We start from the raw sequence: 16,422 nt of genomic DNA, 5'->3' as shown, positions 1-16,422 counted from the left end.
GTGATCTAATCAGATGCTTAAAAATACAAGCAAGCGGAACAACTAATTTAACGTTGAATGAAACACGCTCAGTACACCCACACCTAAAACCTTTATCAGAGCATAACTAACCTTGTGTGCTAATAAACACTATGGTGTAAGAGGTGCAAGTCCGAATGGCTGGCAGGTAACAAGCATGGGAACAAGAACAAACCTAGAAAACTATGCTTGGCCACTAAGTAAAATAGCCTATAAAATTCTGAAATGGTGCGTGTATGCATTTGCTACCTCAGAAGAGAATCTAGCACAACCACACTAGTAGGTTCAAGTACTGATGGTGCTGGCGCCACCACCGGCATTGAGGCAGCTGCCCTAACTGATGACCATCATGGGAACAACATGAAGTATTTTTTTAGCTACCTAGGCAATGAACAATTGTTTTGAGAGGGACCATCCCTTCGATTTGTAGTTTCCTTTGTGGTGAGAAATAGTTCTTCGTATATTACACCCACTATCCATTCTTGTGTTATGTCCAATGAGAATTAGGTGTGTGTGTGGTGTTAAGTCCAATCAATCTATTTGTTGATTGTAATTGTGATCGCACCTGGCGCTGCCAATTCAATCCCTACCATAAACACCTATTGGAATGGTAAATACAGATATGCGCAACAACAAAATTCACCCAACACCTACTAACATGGGGAACGAAGATAACCGTGTAAATCATATTTTCTATGTTTATGCATCGTTAAACAGAGTGAATCAATGCAAGGGGTCAGGAAGCTCACCCAAATAAGGCAATTTTTATGATAGACTAGGTAGTGTGCCCATGCATTGCTACGGGACAACTAAACTTTTATACTAAAAACACATGGATCGCACGATAAGATAACAATACTATAAAATTAAATACCAACGTTAAAGTTACAGTTAATCCAAACAGCAAAGTTTATGAAATTATCAGTCACGGAGAGCACGGCATCACAGGCTTACAACTCTACTTTATAGACCTTTCTGTGATGCGCCTAAGATAATGTTTTATATCGGCAGGAAGAAATCTCTGATATCCATTTCTTTCGTGCGCCAATAAATCCACGAATAAGTTATGTCGCATCTCCATACCATCCTGTACACAGGCTTGAGTATATATGTCAATATTAGTGCCTGTCGCATGGGTAATACTACATCTCTTGAAAATCTTCCACAAAAACTTAAAACAAAGTGTTATACTCGCCGTATAAATATGTGTGGCTTTTGGTCTATTCCACACAGACATATACTATAGAATAAGATATCCACTTAAGTGCCTGTGGCAAGATTCACGATCAGCGATATATAGAAATAGTTAAATCGTAGGTATTATTATTGCAAGCTATAGTGACTCTACGTTAGTTACCCATCTATGTCCTCTGCAATGTTTCCTTCTCATCTAAATTTCCATTTGAAGACATCCTCATTCCATCCTGGAATATGTACATTCACTGCATCTGTGTACTACAAGGTAAATCCAAGAATGTACCTGGCATACATCAGCACTAGTGTGTCTTTACACCAGTCTTCAATAGGTCTAGGATCAATCATGATAAGCATCTTCTCCTTCAGATCGAAAACATAAAGCATATACTTTTGAACGTGCAGCCATGGCAAAAGAAATTGCAAACATGGTAGCATTTAGAATAGTATATAGGAAACAAGTAATAAAAGCAGGAGCAAGCGACTTACATATTTGCATTGTGCTAAGTTGTATTTCATATCCTCACATACACCAATCGCAGCAGCCATTTCTTTCTTAGTGTATTTTTATGGTATTCTGGCATTTTTGTTAAAGCACACATTTTCTGGAAGAGAAGGATATCGAGAGTTAGGATTAGTATAACTTGGCCTACTTTATACAATTAGGAGAACAACAAATAAGACAATATAATATAGCACGATAAGAATTTTAAAAATATGCTTACATAGAATCTTAGGTCCATGTGATGCTTCGTAATACTATTGTATTTTTTCATTGTATTGTACTCTCAAGCTACCTAAAAACGGACACCTAAGTTGAAACAGTTCTCAGAGATGTCTCGATTGTTCATTAACAACTCTTGTAGGTCCTTGACACTTAGGGCAATCATGGAGGGATGAAAACCTTTAACCCAAGGCTTTCTGCAAAGCATTAGACATAGATGATGGTTTTCATCATATAAGATAGCACACTATTATTAGTAAATAAAGTGTAACACCCTAGGTGTTTGGCTTCCACAAAATTGCATTTCATTTCATAAACATGTACATCATCTATCTCATCATGCCATTGTCAATGAAACATGCATATGCAACATTCGCAATTGTGTTTGTTTCATACTTGATTGTTTGTGAATGGTAGTAGTGCAACATGTGAATGCAACATGAGTTTCTCATACCTTGAAACATGGCAACATGGTACGAAAGTGGCAAGTTAAAATTGCAACTAAAGTAATGAAACATGGAATTACAACATTTGAGTGAATTGCTTGTTTTGTTGCTTCATCACATGTGATCATTAGAAATTGGTATAGCATTGTGTAAAGTGGTTGATTATGGTCTAATACACCTTAACTACACTTAGGGTAATTATTGGGACATTGTTCATGTAGATCAAAATGACAAAAATGCCCTCAAGTGGAGGTTTGACTTTTAATGACCCTTAGAGTGCCACTGTTTGACTAATTCAAAAGTCCAACTTAGAGACCTTGCATGGCTATGCACCCTTTACCAAAGTTGAAGCTAATTTATCAAGGAACAAAAGTTGTTTTATGATCAACTCATGAAAATGTGTGGAACAGCCTCAAACATGGCCCACAAATCATTATTGATGGTGGATTCAACACTGAAAAATATTTCTAAGTCTTAACTGCATTTTTAGTTTGATTGAGCCAACTTTGGCTTGATGTAACTTCTGATCTAGGGCGAATTAGATGATGGTCCTTGAAAAGAAGTTGTAGATGGATGGTAGGCCTACATTTTTCATGTACACAATTTTTGCAATGAATCAATGGTGTAGCCGTGTTGACACGTTGAAGTCGCGCTGTCAGTCGTCGTCGTTGAACACTAAATCAACATTTCAGAAAAACGGACAGAGCTCGCTGTGGCCGACCGGCGCAGGAGCTGATCGCCACATGGCGCGCATGCTCAGCCAACGTCTCCATGTCGCTCGTCTGAGCTCCAGATGAAAGCCAGCGCCTGCCCGACGCACTCGCCTGCTCCATTTGCATTCTTTCGCCTCCACCGCGCGCAGCACCGAAGCCGCTGCAGCTCCTCCATTTCTGACCGAGCCTCGCCTTGCGCGCTCGCCACTGCAAAACACATTGGCCATCTTGCTCCTAGCTTCGCCGTGATCTCCTCTACCACCTCCACCTTTCAGCTGGGGCGATTGGGGTTTGGTAAGGGCGTAATCGCCATTTCTTCCACCGCCGCCATGGCGGGACCTCGCCGGAGTTGGCGCTCCACACGGCCAACTACCATCGTGGCCTTCCCATCCCTTCTCTCCCTTGCGCTAGCTACTGTGAGTGATGCTGAAGCTTGTGGAGTAGGCCATTAGAGCCGTGACGCCGTCACCTCGCCGGAGCCGGCCAAGCCGTGGCCGTGCACCGCCATGACCGTCGCCACCCCCTTTAGCCGTAGCAATAGCCAAAATTGATGGCACCACTAGATGCACATGGGTGAGGCGAACACCATAGCACTGCTGGACTCACCGGAGATGCCACCGGCGACGAGTTGCGCCGCCGTCTCTTCTTCCTCCCCTGCCTGTCTCACTATCTCGCGGGTCCCGTGTGTCAGTCACTGAAGCGGAGGCGGGAGCTAGCCTAGGCCACATCGTGGCTGGGCTGCGCTTGCGCAGGCGTCGTGGGCCGCCGGGTCTGTTCAGGCCAGCCCAGCAGTAGAGTTAGGGTTTCAACATTGTTTTGGTTTTATTCTTTTCACAGATTTGTGTATAGATTCAAAAATATGTATCTCCTAGTTGGTAGCTTCAAATGATGTGGTTCCAATTTTGTGGAGTTCATGATAATGTCTAGTTTTTATTAAAAATATAATTTATGCCATGTTCTGTTATGAAAAATGGAGTTGCTAATTATCTCTTTTAAATCATCAAGGAAATAGGGGTAATTATATCTTTTTCTATGTAGCTCAAAATGGCATGAAATTTTTATGGTGTACTGCTCATATCATGAATAGCTTGTAGTTAAATTTTCATACATTTTGGATACTGTATGTAGGAGTTAGAAAATTCTCTTATTTGCATGGATGGATCTTGTGTGAATTTTCATAATTTTTCTATAGATCCAGTAAAGGTAAAAATTGGTGAGTGCTATTCTTATGCTAGAGTGATACTAGGAAAAATAAGAAATCTGTTGCTTGACACTTTTTAATAGGGTTTCCTAATTATGCTAGAAATAGACATGCCATCTATTATTTTGGATACAGCAAGTTCTGCTTGTCCAATGGCTTTGAAATTTTTATGGTAGTCTATGTGAAGCATGAGATAGCTACTGTAATTTTTATAGATTTTTCTGAATAGTTTTACTATATATTTCTTTAATCACCTAATTAACCAAATAAATTAGAAAAGGGCATTAAATAATTTATTTAGAAGTTGGCACTATACTTTCTGATGTTCCTCTGGTATGTGCAACAAGTTGGTAAACTTGGTTTGGTCCAATTATGCTTTTGCATCATCACTAAATAATTAATTTAGTAGACCTGTCATTTCTGGACAGATTCTAGGTTTACTTGAATTCGATTTGGTTAACATAAGAATCATGCTTTGATGTTTACAAATGATTTGTAGAGAATTTCATAAGCTTTCCAGAATGTCCTCTTGCAAGTCATTTGAATTTATAGAACTCTGGTTATGATTGAATTAAGGAACTACTCGTTTGCATGTAAAACCTTAACTTTGATTTAAGTATGCCTTTACTATTTCCTAAGCTTGTGGTAATGTTCCTAGGTGTTAGGCCTTTAACTGAAGATGAGCATCTTTATCTTAGGTTATTCAAGTTAGGTAAGTTGATCTTGTTCTTCAAGTTAAGTTAGATACATGTTTTAAAGTGATTTGAATAGAGCTATTCTTAATCGGTAAACGAGTGTCCAGTGATGTTTCGTTAAACACTTACTGTGATCCATTCAGCATGAGCATCATGTCATTCCTTATGCATCCATGATATTTATCTTGTGCATCGACATGCAATAGGTGTACCAAAAGGTGTGACACTGCTGGAATTCGAGGAACCGAGCGGGGAGCAGCAGCAGCCGACATCGAAGATTCAGGAGGTGTAGCCCTCGGGAGAAGTGCCAGATGAGGTCGTCGTTGAGTGCCCAGATCACCGTTCGTGCAACTTTGTGAAAGGCAAGCCCTGGAGCATATTAAGCCTCCTAATTTCCGAAATGCAGTTAAAGTATTATTATTACATATATATATTGTTGCATTAAGTTTAGGTGTTGGATGCAAACATTGCTGCATTGGTTATCCAATCCTTGTCCAGATATTGATACCCTGAATCCTATGTAGCTCAGGTTCATGTAGTGCTTAGCCCTGCTTAAACATGGTAGAAGTCGGGTGATTTCCCGTCACCTGCGAGATATAGGGATATACATGTGGCACGGTTGGCTATATTTGCTATCGAGGAAAAGAACCTGTCTTAACTTGAAATAAAGACCGGGCGGAGGCTTGCCGGTTTGCAGTGACTCCGTCTGTGTCGCTTAAGGACTGAATCTTGGAGCCTTTCATGTTCATGTTGAATGCATGCCTCTCTCTTAGTTGGCTGGGTCTGGAGACCGACCACGAAGCCGAGTAGCTCACCTCAGGCCGGGAGTCGATAAGTATAAAGTACGCCTCGGAAGGGAGCCATAGGCATGAGTCCAAGGGCAGGTGATTTAAAAGTCCTAATCGTCCTGGCAGAAGGGTAATCCCTGAGAGCGCTGGCACTGATCAAACCCGCGAATTTGGTTCCTAAGTTGTACCAAAGGTGACCCATGGCTACCCTTGCAAAGTATGCCAGGGTGAGAGTTAGGAATACCCCCTTAGCTGAGTTGTAATTCGATTTGAGTCGCCGTCTCTCCCGGTTAGTGAGAACTTGATGGGTTTATCTCCAAAGTAGATACACTAAATAACATAATGGTTCAGAAAGTTGATATGATGATGACAGCCTTATTATACCTTCTATGGTTAATATTGTTTGCTCCTAATAAGTGAGTGCTCTAGTACAGGTGCAAATCTAGTGGACAGGTAAGTGATGATAAACTTGATGCGAAGTTTAAATTGGTTACTATATTCATAAGCTCTTTTATGCAACTGTGTCAAGCTAGCCCACCTCATAAGCCTTGCATGACCCTTGGTGTCTTTTATTTCTAGGTTTGACGGGTAAGTCTAGCTGAGTACCTTCTCATACTCAGGGTTTATCTCCCACCTATTGCAGATGACTAGTTCTACTTTGGTTGCTGCAAGTATTGCCTTCTCCCGGTTGGGGATGAAGACTAGACCGTTGGGCGCGGTCTCTCGTAGTTCTCGTATCTGAAGATGCTTTTGTGGGACATGACTGAGGTCTGGCAATGTATTTGAAACTATGAAGTTATGTACTAAACTATGTTGCTTTCGCAAATTTGAACTTGGTTTGTAATATTTTATTTGAACTCTGATGGATGTAATCCGAATGCTACTTGTGAAATGTTGTAACGAATGATGTGTTGTGTTGAATCACTACGGTCTTGGTTTGCATGTCGAGAGTTGATTGAAATCCTTCATGATTTCCAGACTACCAGGATTATGGGAGCTTAAGTACAGGAATTTGATCACTTCGGTGATTGTTTTTGTACTTACGTTCTTATGATTTGGTTGGTTCTGTTACAGCTGGCATCAGAGCAAGATTCGACACTAAACATGTCATTTGTGTATTTAAAACAAAAGTATTTGTGAAAATCCTAAATTAAATACTAAGTATTGCCAGTGGTCATATCCCTTATGCCCAAATAAGGACTCTTAGGTGGCTTATTAAAGTACTAACTTGGGGGTTCCTGCTTGTTTCTGTTTCGTTGTCCATACGGCGTGCTATTGTATGGATGCCATCCGCTTAGGTGGTAATGTATGGATCAAAATACCTCTACGCTCTGGTAAGTGGGAGTTGTGAGAGCATGACCGTCCAACCATCGGTCTAGGGGAGAGTAGTTGTGGTTGCTCGCATACTTACATGTTAGATCATGTATCTATGAGAGTACTTAAATGTGGGTATCTCTGTCGGGTAGCTGTGATACTAGAATATATACATTGGGGGGATGTATGTAGAAAAGTATTTAGTTTACTGCTTACTTTACATGTCTTTTGGGAAATTATGGGGCTGAAATGAAATTTTCTGTAGGTACACTAACAACGTATCGTTGTAGATCGACTAGCTATCGTATACGAGAGAACGTATGTATGCCACCGTATATTTTGCTAGCCTTTAAATTTTTCTAGGTTTGTGAGGACGTACGGATCGTGCATGCATCATGTTCAAGCATACATAGCATTTTTGCATTACTCCCTCCTTTAAAATTGATGGTCTCGACTAATTAAATTTTGTATCCCTTAAATGATTCTCCCCTTATGTTGCAACTTTTTGCTACAGATGGCGTGCATGAAACGCACTGCTCGCAAGTCCGCTGGAGGCAGGGTGCCTCGTCATCGGTTAGCTCCTCATGAGCCCCGTCCGGAGCCTACTGAAGCGGAAAGGCTGAGGGCAGAGCTAGCCCGGGTGACTGCTGAGAGGAGTGTAGCTCAGCACCATTTGGAGCAAGTCACACAAGAATGGGATCAAGAGACCCTGGAGGTTCAGAGGTTGACAGTTGCTCACCGCAACTGTGAACGTATGTTGATTCACGTGCTGAACCAATGGAATGAAGCCTGGCACAAGGAGAATGTGTTGAGAGCGCGACAGCTAGAACTGGAGCAGCAGTTGGCAGCTGCCGAAGAGTACAATGATCATCTCCATGAGGAGGTTCACCTGTTACACAATCAGCTTCACCCTCTCCTGCCACCTGATGATGAGAATGACAATGAGGATGAGATGGGCTCTGGTGTCATCATGGCTGAGGATGATGATGACATTGAGATTAATGGACCTGAGGACGTTCCACCTGATGAGGAGGAAGATGAGGAGTTAGAACCTGCTAGTGATGAAGATGGAGGAGAGATCTTCGACACTGACTCCGAGGACGATGCGTAGTTTAGCTTACTACTTAGCTAATGCGCTAGAGCTAGTCTTTTTTTTATCCTCATGCATGAACGAGTAGCTTGTAATAAGTTAATCGTTGGGATGTAATATCGAACCTTAAGTTATCTTTGATGTCAGTTGGAACCTCTATGGCTTGGATGTAACCTATCAAACGTGTTATGCTCCACATATGTGAGCCTTTGATAATTTCCATCTGTGCGGTCTATCGATCTCATTGTTGGTTAAGTTCATCGCATTAATGTCTCAATTGACGCACTTGATGAGTTGTGTGATTGTGATGGATAATTGTGCCTCTGTTGATAGTATCAATTCATTTTCTCCATTGGAGTTAGTTTGGCATAATTATACAATTCATCTACAAAATTTCCACATCGTTAGTGCTCATTGGCTATACATTTTGCAGATGGCTTATAACCTTCGTCGTGGTCATAGCATGGGAGATGAGGAACAACCACCTCCTCCACCGCCCACACCAGCTGAGCTAATGCAGACAGTTGTCGAAAGTCAGCGCATGCTAGCTGAGGCTATGCGCCAAATGGCTAACCGTGATGACCGACATGTCCGCCAGGGACCCGAGCCGAACTAGTATAGCAGCTTTAAGGACTTCATGGACACAAAGCCTCCTATCTTTCGAGAGGAAGAAGAACCATTACAAGCTAATGAATTGTTGAGTACGATAGAGCAAAGGTTTGGATTGCTCCGTTTGACAGAAGGTATGAAGGCCTCGTATGCAGGACACCAGCTCCAAGGCCCTGCAGGCATCTGGTGGACCCATCACAGGACCACCTTCCCTACAAACATCGAGATAGTTTGGGACCAATTCCAGGCAGCTTTCAGGGGACATTTTATCCCTCCTGGTCTCATGGCCATTAAGCATACCGAGTTTATGAAGCTAACCCAAGGCAACAAGAGTCTTAATGAATACCTCTAGGCATTTAACAACCTGGCAAGGTATGCTCTGAAGTTTGTTGATACTGACACCAAAAGGATAGCTAGCTTCAAGAGGGGACTTTCCCCTAAACTGATGAAGTCTATGGGCAACTGCAAGTGTGTCACCTTCAATGAGTTTATCAGTGACACCCTGACTCAGGAGAATAATGATAAAATATATGCTGCTTCCAAGACCCGTAAAATAAACTTTGAGGCAGGTGCTTCTCAGTCTAAGGCATCAGTGGTATCCAAAACCTAATATCGTCCACCCAATGCTAATGTCTGGTACCGCCCACCTCAGAAGAAGAATCAAGCTAAAACTAGTTTCCGCAAGGGGTACACAATTTCCTTGCTAAAGAATACCTCTGGGTAGGGCAGCTCCAATGTCCCACTAGCTAACAGGCCATGCTGGAACTGTAACCAGCCTGGTCACTGGGCTAATAAGTGTCCCTATCCTTCCAAGCAGAATGCTTAGGGAAACGTCCATCAGGGGCGTGTTCACTACACTACTATGGAGGAAATTCCTACTGGTGAAGTGGTCACCGCTGGTAAGTTCCTTGTTAATGATCACCCTGCAGTTGTGCTCTTTGATTCAGGTGCTTCACATTCCTTTGTGAGTTCTACTTTCGCATCTATGCATAAGATGAATGTGATTACAATTGTCAAGGGTGGTTATTGTATTAGTGCTGCTGGAAATAATATCATGACTAACCAAGTAGTTAAAGATGTAAAGATTGAGATTGGGGATCGAGAGTTCCTTATGGATCTTGTAGTTCTGCCGGGGGTAGGAATCGATGTAATCCTAGGGATGAAGTGGATGAGCGGGAATGGAGTGTTGATCGATACATCAACCCATGTGGTAATGTTGAGGGATCCCGTGGATAAGAAGGGTTTTCTAGTGCAGTTACCTCGTGATATCGCTATCCACAATACAGCCAATGCTACCCTAGCCAAAGCCATTGAAGATATACCAGTTGTCTATGAGTTTCCATATGTCTTCCCTGATGACTTGCCTAGATTACCTCCGAACTATGAAGTAGAATTCAAGATAGAACTCATTTCGGTTATGGCTCCTATTTCTCGAAGGCCCTATAGAATGCCGCCCAATGAGTTGGCTGAGCTGAAGAGTCAGTTGAATGAGCTTTTAAAGAAAGGTTTGATTTGGCCTAGTTCTTCTCCTTGGGGTTGTCTGACTATCTTTGTGAAGAAGAAGGACGAGTCTCTGTGCATGTGCGTGGATTATCGCCCCCTTAATGCTGTTACCATCAAGAACAAATACCCTCTTCCTCGCATCGATATTCTATTTGATCAGCTCTTCAAAGCTAAGGTATTCTCCAAGATCAATTTGAGGTCTGGCTACCATCAGATCAAAATTCGTCCTGAAGATATACCTAAGATAGCTTTCTCTACTCGTTATGGCTTGTTCGAATACCTTGTCATGTCCTTTGGGTTGACAAATGCTCCGGCACACTTTATGTACCTAATGAATTCGGTATTCATGCCGAAACTAGACAAGTTCGTCATCGTGTTCATTGATGATATCCTTGTATATTCTTAGAATGAAGAAGAACATGCTGAACATCTGAGAATTGTTTTAACTAGATTACGTGACAACCAGCTTTATGCTAAGTTCAGCAAGTGCAAATTCTGGTTGAACAAGATACCTTTTCTAGGTCATGTGTTATCTAGAGATGGAATTTCGGTTGACCCTACGAAGGTGCAAGAAGTCCTAGAGTGGAAGGCACCTACTACGGTCATAGAAGTCCGAAGTTTCCTAGGTTTGGCTGGCTATTATCGTCGCTTTATCCTAGATTTCTCTAAAATCACCAAGCCCATGACTCGACTACTTCAAAAGGATGAGAAGTTTGTGTGGACTCCAAATTTTGAAGAGGCTTTCCACACTTTGTGGACCTTACTAACCTCTGCTCCTATATTGGCACAACCTGACATCAAGAAGCCTTTTGATGTCTATTGTGATGCATGTGGCACCGGTTTGGGGTGTGTTCTTATGCAGGAGGGCCAAGTCATTGCTTATGCTTCGCGCCAGCTTTGAAAACATGAAGTCAATTATCCTACCCATGACTTAGAGCTAGCCGCGGTTGTTCATGCCCTGAAGATCTAGAGACATTACTTGCTAGGTAATGTGTGCAACATCTATACGGACCATAAAAGTCTCAAGTACATCTTTACTCAACCCGAGTTGAACATGTGTCAACGATGATGGTTAGAATTGATCAAAGACTACAACCTTCAAGTGCACTACCATCCTGGCAAGGCCAATGTGGTTGCTGATGCCTTAAGCAGAAAGGCCCATTGCAATTCCTTAGTTAGTGAAGACTTTCATCTGGCACACCTCCTTCATCCTGCAGTACTCCACAATATCACTGTGGATTGCTCTCTTAGAAGTCGAATTATCAAACTCCAGAAGACTGATGTTGGTGTGTTTCATATCAAGCGGAAGATGAAAGATCAGGAGACCAAGCACTTTAGGGTCGATGACAACGGAATTCTCTGGTTTAATGATAGGCTTGTAGTACCCAAAGACAAAGAACTTAGAAATCAAATTATGGCTGAAGCCCATTCTTCTAGATTGTCTATCCATCCTAGTAGCAGTAAAATGTATCAAGATCTCGAGCTGTATTATTGGTGGACCAAGATGAAGAAAGAAATCACAGCCTACATGGCAAGGTGTGATAACTATTGCAGAGTTAAGGCTATTCACATGAGGCCCGGATTATTGCAGCCACTCTCTATTCCTGACTAGAAGTAGGAAGAAATTGTCATGGATTTCATTGTTGGGTTACCTACTACCAAAAAGGGTTGTGATTCCATCTAGGTTATCGTAGATCGTCTAACTAAATCTGCTCACTTTATTCTGGTCAAGTCTACCTATCACCCGCACAATTATGCTGAGATTTACTTTCAACAAGTGGTACGTCTCCATGGTGTACCCAAATCCATTGTTTCAGATAGAGGACCGCAATTCATGGCTCGCTTTTGGGAGTGCTTACATCAGAATCTTGGCACTCATCTAATCCACAGTTCTGCCTATCATCCACAAACATCAGGACAGACTGAGCGTGTTAATCAAATTCTTGAAGACATGCTTAGAGCTCGTCTTATCTCTTGCAAAGGCTCTTGGGAGGACTGGTTGCCTCTCACTGAATTCTCTTATAACAACAGTTATCAAGAGTGTCATAGAACCGACCAATTTATAAGAGTACAAGTACAATGGCAGCTCGCAAGCGGTCGCACTGTCATACTTGAACCCATATAAACCCGGTAGTCCGTCGAGTACCACGACGGGTCTCGATAAACGATTTACAACAACCAAGATCGTATAGGATTCAACATACATGCCACATATTACATAAAGTTCATAGATACATTTCATCATCAGAGTACGAATAAAAGTTATTACAAACCGAGTTTGATGGATAAAGCGGAAGCAAATAAGTTCGAAAATAAAGTTTCCAACATAGTTTGATATAGTGCCAAGTCGGATCACGGTCCACAAAAGCAAGGATAGGAATTAATAAAGAAGCCTACCCTAAGGCTTACTCCTCATCCACAGCGGGATAGAAGCAACTCTTGCAATAACCATGATACACAGTGCCATCTGCAACAATGGGAAAATAAACCCTAAGTACGAGAAGGTACTCAGCTAGACTTACCCGTCATGAACCAAAAATAAAATGACTCCAAGGATTATGCAAGGCTGTATAAGTGGACGTAACTTGACAACAGTTTGCATAAAAGGCAACTGACCCATTGTACAATTATGATTCCTTTATCAAGTTAATTATAACTATCCATTTCTAGATTAGCAACTATCTTGTGCCAAACATGTGGTATATCATTTAGAAGCATACAATAGTAACCATAGGCAGGTATTGTAATTCCATATTCATTCGAACCATCATGTTTCATAACATAGTTACTACTGATGTTGGAGCTAGTCAAGTTTCTCACTATCCGGGAGAGACGGCGATTCGAATCGATTTCAACCAGCTAGGAATTTATTCCTAACACAAACCCAGGTCTACCAGCCATGATAGCCTTAGGTCACCTTTGGTACAACTCAGGTACACATTTCGTGGGTCCGTACCACGGCCGCACAATCTGGAACACCAGATGCCAAGGATGCTCAGGCCAAGCCTACCCTTGGGCTCAGTCTGATCGTTCCCCGGAAGGAGCGCACAACAGAACAGGGTCCTGGCCTGAGTTGAATTACTCGGCTTCGCTGGTCGGAACGAGTTATCTAGCCAGCTAAGTGAGAGGCATGTAGTTCAATCTTGTCAGAAGTTCCAACAATGGTACGGTCCTTGATCGACACAGACGGGGATAGATCCACACCCAAGACCTCCATGTCTTGTTGCTTCTCTATCGACCTCCCGTCCAGTCTTGATTTACTTTTACCTCATGGTTCTGTTCCACGATGGCAGATATAGCCAACCGTGCTCCGGTATCCACCTATATCTCGCAGGTGACAGGATATCACCCAACTTCTACCGGTCTAAGCATGGCTAAGCATATATTCGATCCTGGACCTATACCGGTTAAAGGTGTAATATCTGGACAAGGAATGTACATGCATCAAGTGGTTCCATTCAACTCTTATAACCTAATGCATCAATCATAAGTACTTAAGTAAACAGTTGTAAATTACTGGGAGACTTATAATGCTCTGGGGCTTGCCTCATAGAAAGGAAGTAGGGCGGTGGTTAGGACACTCCAGAAGCTCTTCCGGGTTCTACTCCACGCCTTTGGGAGCTGCGGCTTGCGGATTCTCCTGCTGGTCCCCTTCCTCTGCTTCTTCGAATTCCAATAACGTTATCTCTTCCTCTAATCCTAGATGCATGAATATGGCATAAGTATTACGAATGCATATGTGTTAACAAGTGCATCATGTTTATTGAGTAGGTGCATATCTCTTCTCGATTATTAATTAACTACTTTCTACAATGCATCGACTATGCCACAAAACAGTAGCTACTTGTTTCACTCATAACTGGAGTTCTACTAATCCAAACATAGTGATCCTGGACTTTCTGGAAAGCTTATCAAATTCTCTACAACTTTGTTATTAACCATTTTTATAGTACACATCATTTTCAATATGTAACTCATCAAACTCCAGAATCTAGTCCGGAAACTATTCAATATGCAATACAAAGTAACAATACTTCTACTTCATGTAATCATTCAAAATTTGACAACATAAAATCTACCAATAGTTTAAGCATACCAAATACATTTAAGATAATATAATGGTGAAGCCCAAACTATTTATTTAAATGCCTTTATTATTTTATTTAGATATCTAGGTTAAATAATAAACATATACCAGATGTGTTTCAAAACTTCTTAAAAATTTACAGTGCCTTACTAATGCTATCAAAGGACTACTGTAAAAGTTTCATGCCATTTGAACTAGTAGAACATCCTATACAAAAATGACAAGGGAGCAAGGCTTGAAATAGCATAAATGGAAAACCCTATTGAAATGTGTCAAGCAACAGATTTCCTATTTTTCTTAGCATCCATATACTACTAGGATTACCTCCAACAATTTTCATGAATTTTGGGTTCATAATTAATTTATAAAAATTCATGTAAGGATTAACTATTCATAAAATAAAAATCTATAACTATAAATCTACACATGCACTGGTCCTCAAATTTTTACCAGAGCTCATATATGCTAAGACTAGCTTACCACAAAAATTTCATAATTTTTGGAGCACAGGAACTCTAGATATAAAATAAACAAATTTGAATGCATTCAAAAGCACATTTCAAATCCCTATTTAAATCTCCAAAAATTTCTACTGTAAATGTCAAGGACATATTTTTCCTAAATACTACACTTCCTAAGGAACACTAACAAATTTATTTCACAATTTTTGAAGCTACCAAACTGAAGATACAAAAATTACAAAACATAGGAAATCTGCATTCAAAATGAACTGGCTTTAAAACATGGAGTCGCTGACCGGTGGGACCTGCTGGTCAGTAGGGCCCGCCTGTCAGTGAAACCAAAACAGAGCCGCCGGCGCTGAGCAAGATCGCACGGCCATGGCTCGTCGACGGCGAGTCCACCGGCGGTGATGTCTTCACCGAGCGACCTACGTGACCTAGCGCACCGGGTGAGCTACTCGGGGGAACCTCTCGTCGGGGCTATGTACAGCGGCGGCGCTCATGGCGGAGCGGCGGCGCTGGACGACGGCGCTATGCTGGTGGGGGCTAGGGTGGCTCGATCGAACGCTACGCTGAGCATCACCGAGCTGTGGTGGAGCTATCTAGCGCCCTATTGTGGTCTAGGGTGGACGGTGGCGACGTGGCCACGGAGACGGGGCTAGCGGCGGAGCTCTGGCAAGGCGTTGCACGGCGCGGTGGCTTACCAAGCTTGAACAGCGTGCACTGGTGGATGCTGTGGGTTGCTGGGGATCTTGTGGTGCTGCTGTGGTGACAAAAAGGTGGCTCGGTGTGAGCTTGTGCGGGCTATGGCGACGGCGGAGGCGGAACGAGCTCGCTGCTGCGCTGTGGCGAGGAGGGAGGAGGCGAAATGCGAAAATGGAGTGCGGTTGAGTGCAGGCGGACGGTGGAGTGTTGAAGCCGCGCTCAGGCGCGTCGTGGCCTACGCGGTCTGGGCAACGGTGACGCATGGCCATCGCCGTGGACACGCGGTGCGCAGGCTCTGCCGATGGTCGGCCACTGAACGGCTTTGTTCAGTTCATTAGTTAAGCAAGCCGAGCCTGACAGTAGGTTTTGCAATCGAGTTAACTCCCTATGCAAAGCGATTCAGTGATTTCTTTCAGAACCAAAGTCGTAGTCCTAAGTACCATCTCCAAATGTTGTTCAATGATCTCGTGCTAACTTGCAACATAAACTGAGTAAAATCATGATCAAGGTCAGCTTGTCAGGCTGTCAGTGATCCAGGACTTAGCAAAATTTTGCTAAGTGTGGAAATCTTGGTTTTGCTGATTTTTGTGGGACCTAATTCTAGCATGTTAGAAGCTAAATCAGTCAATGACCCAAAAATAAAAGTTGTTCCTTATGTCAAACACTACAACTTTGCTTTAGTGATCTCCTCCATGCAAGGTCTCTAACACCTAGTTCAAACTTGGTCAAACAAGCTACATTCAAATGATGATACATACTCAAACTATGACTTAATGACCAAATTAGCCCTAGCCCTAAATACCAAAGTTGTTCATGATGATATTCTAAACATGTTTAAGCTATTTGCAAGGTCACACAATCATCTACATGTTTA

General features: G+C 42.2%; 1 pseudogene; it reads right to left on the bottom strand.

Annotated features, from left to right (window-relative positions):
* Positions 1–1,404: 1,404 nt before the first annotated feature.
* The window catches only part of LOC136461072 (uncharacterized), a 39,149-nt pseudogene continuing 24,131 nt past the window's right edge, over positions 1,405–16,422 (bottom strand).

The sequence above is a fragment of the Miscanthus floridulus genome, chromosome 1 (genome assembly GCF_019320115.1).
Source record: "Miscanthus floridulus cultivar M001 chromosome 1, ASM1932011v1, whole genome shotgun sequence".
Classification (NCBI taxonomy): domain Eukaryota; kingdom Viridiplantae; phylum Streptophyta; class Magnoliopsida; order Poales; family Poaceae; genus Miscanthus; species Miscanthus floridulus.
Note: the sequence above shows the minus strand (reverse complement) of the source record. Positions and strands in the feature narration are given on the sequence as shown.